Below are 6,836 nucleotides of genomic sequence, written 5' to 3' on the forward strand. Positions count from 1 at the left end.
ATCTGTATTAACAGTACCTAACAGAGAGGATAAATCCCTTAACCCTCCATTAAATCAGGTACAAATCTTAAATTGTAAGCTCTACAGGGACAGGGAAATAGCTACAGTACCTGAATGTAACTTATCTTGAGCCATTAATGAAAAAGGTGTGATCTAAATCCAGTACCAGACATATTGTAAAGTACCACAAAACATATGTCAGTCAGGGCTTATAGAGCAATTCTATCACACCAAAAATAGCAGTAACTAAGCACCCACTGTACTTAGAAAAACACTGCACTACAAACATTGCAACGGGTACTAGATCAATAAACCTATCGGAAAACTAAAGAAGCCATATTAGTAGAGTAGAGATCATGCACAGTTAATGCTACCAGAAAACCATGTCTCTTTCATACACATAGAACACAGACAGATCCTCAAGCAGTATAAAATAACCATAAATTAAAAATAGAAATATGTAAACAAAAATTAAACTGAACTCCCAAGAAGCCACAACGAGACACCAGAGAAGGAGAAAAGATAGCAGAAGTAAATTTAAAAAACTGACATATTACAATATAAGTTAACAGCAAAATTTGGATAATAAGATAAGACTAAATATATTTTTCAATTAGGTTTCAGAGGACACAATTTTTTTTTTTTCTTAGGTCAGGACAGTATGCAGCTGTTATGGAATTCTGTTCTGACATGAGGAACAAGGGTTTGGTCTCCAAACATTGGTCACAAATGTTTTCAAATTAGTCCAATAAAGAGTAACACCTTATTTCCATTATCATCATTTGGCCTTTATCTGCCATCATGTTATAATGTTTCTATAACCATAAAGCTCTATGACATCACAATGCAAGTGTAAAGAGCCTCAGCCTATAGGAAGAGGAGATGCAAATATTAAGAGCCTTAGCCAATAGGGAGAAGAGGAGATAGTGAATGCTGCGGAAGGGAAGACTGGATGGGCCATTGCCATCATGTTTCTATCAGTTAGCGGGTCTACATTACCACAGACTAATTAGCACAGAATTAGGACATGAGCCCTTACTGCCTACAAAGCAAGGGGTGGTAAGGGACCATGTATTAATTTTTGGTAATGGCTGCACACTAACAAAAGAATTAGCGCATGGCTTTTAATTTGGAAAACAGAAAATTGGCCACTTGCCGGCAGCGGAAGAAATGGCCTTGGCATGCAGGAAAGACCTGTGTAAGGGTGCACTAAGCTTTATAAAAGGTGCCCTTAGAATGCACATACAAATTTGTGCCATATTTAGGGCAGGTGGAAACTTGTGTGTGCGAATTTGTAGACTGATGGGGGATTGTTCCAGTTGCCTATTTTATAAATGCAAACAGATACTTATTACATTTTCAAAGCAGGTTTAAAATATTTATTTATTTATTTTTCTATACTGGGGCAATGGGGGGAATAAGTGACTTGCCCAGTGTCACAAGGAGCAGTTTGGGTTTGAACCCACAATCTCAGGGTGCTGGAGCTGGAGCTTTAACCATTGTGCCACTGTAGAAATCAAAACGTAGTAAAAGTGAGCCAAGTAAAGGACAATCAAGCCATTGTGACATCACTGATGAGCAATTGGTGGAATGAGGCATTATGATATCACAATTTCAGTTCTGGTTAAGAACATAAGAATAGGGTGTCGAGGCTGTAGCTTTAACCACTGTGTCACACTCTCCCCCAAAACAGACACCTTTTTGAACTTTTCCCCAGAAACACTCTATTGTAAAATTACTTTCATAAATATTCAAGCATAAACAGGAACTGCTAAATCAGCTTTGCGCTTATTCATCCCACTGTAATCACCGTTGCACATTCCTTTCCTGACACAACATAAGACTTTTTTTTTTTTAACATATTCATATTTACCCCGTTTTAAAATTAACTCCAGGATTTCTTATATGTAATATTAAAGTCTATGCTGCTAGTAGAACCAGAAATGCACAGCAACTCTTAACTGAGACCAGCAAAAGGACACCGAAACGATGCCAGCTTTGCTGCCGGAATTAAGAAACCTGAGGGTGGTATCCAGAAGCTCCCAATTCTCCCTCAGTTAAATGGATTGAGAGATTGGGATTGGTGATTGAGACGCGGCATGCCAGTCTACCTAAATGGGCTATCCATTATCCCCCCCCTCCACTGATTCCCGCTAACCTTGTTTACAGGGAGGCTATGTCTAAAAGTAGAAAGCCACGGTTTTCGAGAGCATCGCAGCCAAGCCAGCCACAATGTTTTCCATCAAGTCCAGCTTTTGGAAACTGAATGCTCTGCCTGTTCAACGTGTGGGTGGGTGACTCTCTCTCCTCCCCTATTTTCACCGATTAAAGAAGATCTTCGAATAAAATAGATTTTGACCCTTAGGATTTTAATATTGCTTAAAGTTTTGCTGTCAAAAATTCACTGAAATAGTCACAATTTGTACGGAAGCTAGCCACCAGGTAAAAGACGCCGGCAGCATTACCAAGTCAGGGTGGAAAACTACAGCCTAGGCTCCCACTCTTTAAAATGCCCATATTATAGAACTTATGAACCAGTCTGCATTTCCAAACACACACAGGCATATTTAAATTTCACAACAGTAACAAAAATGCCTGGAAAATGATGATTCAGGAGAGCCAACGAAGAAGAAGAAAAAAAATAAATAAATACCCTGCAAAAATAATTTGCCTTTCAGCACAGCAAGGCAGAATTCAAGTCATGCATCTCCCCTAGTGCCTTTGTGGAAATGCAAGCACAAAATACCACATCCAGCCGCGATACTCCTCGGCTTGAAGCAAGCTATTCTTACATCTATCTTCCTATTTGTTCTTAAAACAGCATTTCATTGCACGCCTTCTCTTCTGAAAATATATTGGCAACAGATCTGTGCAAACCTAATTCACTAGTAAATGCCACATGCTGTCCTTAACTAAGACCCTGCAGATATGGCTATGTTAGCTTTTGCTGGTTGACCAGGCCAAGGAACAATTGGATTCAACTAGATACAGATTTATACATTTTGAACTATGCAATCTAAGATGATCAGGATTTTAAATAGTGGGGATATATGTATCTTCTTTACACAGTTTGTTAGAAAGGCAAAACTGAAAATGCAGAAGTTTGGCTGTTGAATCACAGAATGAAAACAGGAACATGAGACTGGAAAAAAAACAAAAAAAACAACTAAAATATAGGGACTTATCCAAACATGTTAATAATGTTTCATTCATAAATATTGGATCATGATATGTTCTATATGACACATAAGAATTGCCATCTCCGGATCAGACCCTGGGTCCATCAAGTCCGGTGATCCGCACACGCGGAGGCCCCGCCAGGCGTACCCTGGCATAGTTTTAGTCCCCATATCACTGTATGCTTCTTAAGGGAGATGTGCATCTAATTGACCCTTACCCGTATCACTCTGTGCCACTCTTAAGGAGATGTCCATTTACTTGGACTAATTTAATGCATAGTGACTATAACAGGTTCGTCCAATAATATACTTTCATCTATGGTATTGTTGTTGACCTCTGTTTCCATTATCCAAATGGTCTCTAACACAGCAGCCACGCTGCCTTACAAATATTTTTTTTTAAAGTACATACAGCTGGAAATCATAATCATAATTTAAAAAAAAAAAAAAAATCCTGTTTCACATGGCTTTGGTCTTCTGAAGTGCCAGGTTATCTATTACGGCAAAATGCATGCTGCTTTTGATTGGAAAACATCGCCGTTACATAAAATCAAGAGCCCAGTTTCACAAGAAGGTTATGGAGCTGTCAAAAGGAAAACCACTCGATCAGAAAGCCTAACAAACCTAGAAATGGCTTTTCTGTAACGAAAAAAGGGAGTAGGGTGTTTTCCTCAATGCATCTGAGATACTTTACAATTCGAAGCAAACCTACACACTCTACTGTCTTCATTTTTCTAGTCAGGTATCCCAGTACAATTAAGATATATGAGCAAAGGGGGAGGGTGTGGGTGCGCATTTGTTTTTCCTTTGAAACCTTCCATCGGGGAGAGGCACAAGCCCATAATGAAACTCCCAAACAAGGCCATCTAATAACCCTGTTTCTAATGTCTATTTCTATTCGCTCTCCCCTCCCCCAAAGAATAAACTATTCCATGTTCTCAATCCTCCCCCTAAAAGAGACACTTTCTTTAAAATCACAACCATCCGGATTCCAAGAAGGACCAATAGACAGCGCTCCTTCTCCCTACATCACACATTCAAATCAAACCTTCAAGGACATTAGATTATTTCATCTACTTAACTACAATCATCCCACACAATCAGTGAACATGGAAGGCCAATACAGCATCGCCACCCACTTCAACCCCGCAAAGATGCCCAGAATCTTTAAACCCCCCCCCCCCCCACACACACATTTCTACCTTCCCAACGTACACAGAGAAGGGAGAGGCACGGGATCTAGGGAACACAGCAGGGAAGACTGGAGGGGTCCTTGCACTCTCTCAAGACACTTTTCCCAATTCATTCTTCCGCACTGACCCAGCAGGGTAATCGGTTGGTGTCCCCAGCCGCATTGATGCCATAAAGGAAAAACTAAAAACTCAACTTTCACAGAGGCCGATCAAGCCTGTATTAACTCACACCAACTCCCAAAATACGTATAACAGCACTAATTAAATACAGGACCCTAACTTTTAAACCGTGGGGTCACAAACAGGTCCAGTTCACAATCTATTCAGGAACCTTGCTCCCCTTTTTCCAGACAGGAGTATTGAGAAGGCACTTGCTATATACATATAGGTGAAAGTGCTGATTTGTAACAGGTTTGGGGTTTTTTCTTTTTTTCTTGTGTATAAAAATCAGTAAAATGAGTGAAGCACCAATTTAGCTTTCATTATACCACCACAATGTATATGCCTCTGTTTAAGGTCTATAATGCCCAGGTAGGCACACCCACAGGCTAACACGATGCACCGCAATCAAACAGCATGGAGTGATCCGTTCTTCTCTCTGGAAGCATGGGTGCAGGTTTTGGATTACAGCAGGGATCATCGCAGGCAATTTGCACAGAGGGAGGGGGGGGCAAAAAACCCTCTACCATTTTCAAAGCATGCCTTGCAAAACTAGACTTGAATGTCCCACTGCTCAATGTGACAGCAGGTGAATACAAAAGCCCTCTGGGCCAGGAAGATATTTTACAATAACTTAAAAAATTAGCATTATTGGGGGGGGGGGGGGGAGGGATCACCGCCTCCCCCTCACCTGCAGACAGGGAGCCCTGCGCTGGTGTTTTCATCTGCCAAAATATTCCAGCCCTGCAAGGACTCAAGACAGAGCTCAGCCCCACTCTTTAACCTCAATCCTGCAGCCAGAATAGTCTCTCTGGAAAGCAAATCAGAGCTTTGGAAAAGTGCAGTGGGGCTGAGCAAACGAGGTGAAACTGCTGAGGTAAGGTTTGGGGAAGAGAGAGGGAGAGAGAAAAAAAAAAAAAAAAAAGGCACCGACACAAATCTGCCTATAAACAAAAGTCTCTGCTTGAGGAGGGATCTGGCATACTGGGGGTTGGGGGAGAACCAGGGTTTTTTACATTCTCTCCCCCCTCCCACTTCACAATTCATCCAGATCTCTGAAAACATAAAGACCAGCCATGCACTCAGAATCACAGTGAAACCGAAAATATACGTCTGACCATCCACTGAAGCAGAAGAGATTTAGACTGCAAAACTCAACATTACCCAATCCAGCTGCTGCAAATCCGTGGAATAAGCCGGAGGAAACGCAGCCGCTGCCGCTGGAGATCTGTTTTTAAGTGCCACCAGGCAAGAGGCGGATGAAGGCTAAGCAGAGGAGCCCCCGGCTTTCATCCACCGAGGGGGGGACGTCGCCCGGGCACCAGCCCAATCCGATCCATGAGTCTCGGGCTTACCATCCTGCAGGATTTCCCCGATCCCGGAGCACGCTGTTTCTTTGCCAAGATCCCCCCCTCCCCAAATAAAAAAAATCCCCTAAACAACTACAATCTCCCAGTCACTGTCGAGACACATCGCAGGATGTCTCACAGCAGAAAGTGCCCCTCAGAGGATCGCAGAGCAGGAACCCTGATGATTTTGCCCCTTTTCTCCTACACACGGACCGACATCAGGTCTATGAATGGGAGGCAGTCTCCGACCATACAATGCCTGCGAGCTGCAAAGCACACACATGCATTCAAAGCCGGGCAGTACCATTCAGTCCGAGGGGGGGGGGGGGGGAGGGTCCAGACTTTCTCTGCTCGGGAGAGGGATGCAGGACTCGCAGCGGGTTATCCAAAAAGGAAAATTAGCTCGAAGGTCTCCGGTAATCCCGCAGCAGAGCATCGGAGGCAATCCGGGGAGCCAGGTTTTCCTCGCGCCGATGCTAAACCTCTAAGGTCACCGTTTCCCGAATGGGCTGCTCCTACTCCTGTCCCACTCCCACTCCTCTGACTTGACTGGTTTTATTTGCCAGCGCCGGGGCTCTTTTTTCTCGCTCGCCGCCGAAGGCTGGCGTGAGGAGAACTTGTAATTGCAGTTGACAACTCGTGTGGCTTCTAATGCACCCCGATGACTATTGCACCCCCTCTCTCCCGCGAGTTGTTCACAGATCACAGCCAGAAACCTGTAAAAGTTAGACGCGCAAAAGATAGACGCGTACCCGGCATCTCTCTGCATGAAGGAGAAAAAAAAAGCTACGGGCGATATAATACTCACTTGGTAAGTGACACGAAACAAAAGAAGTGTAAAAAAATAAATAAATAAATCATGCTGAAAATCAAGATATTCCTTGAAGCAGCTGAACATATGGGCAGCATTTATGAAGCAAATTAAAGGGACCTTCGCACTGTGGCAGGCAACGTTT

At 42.9% G+C, this 6,836-nt stretch overlaps 1 protein-coding gene across 4 annotated transcripts in view; it reads right to left on the reverse strand.

The window, feature by feature from the left end:
• The window catches only part of TENM4 (teneurin transmembrane protein 4), a 1,150,563-nt gene extending 1,144,456 nt beyond the window's left edge, over positions 1-6,107 (reverse strand). For all 4 annotated transcript variants that reach the window (XM_033948175.1, XM_033948174.1, XM_033948172.1 and 1 more), the window contains exon 1: positions 5,696-6,107. The gene's annotated coding sequence lies outside the window, so the exon portion shown is untranslated. The remainder of the gene's footprint in view (positions 1-5,695) is intronic.
• Between the last annotated feature and the right edge of the window lie 729 nt (positions 6,108-6,836).

This window comes from Geotrypetes seraphini, chromosome 6 (assembly GCF_902459505.1).
Source record: "Geotrypetes seraphini chromosome 6, aGeoSer1.1, whole genome shotgun sequence".
In the NCBI taxonomy this organism is placed as follows: Eukaryota; Metazoa; Chordata; class Amphibia; order Gymnophiona; family Dermophiidae; genus Geotrypetes; species Geotrypetes seraphini.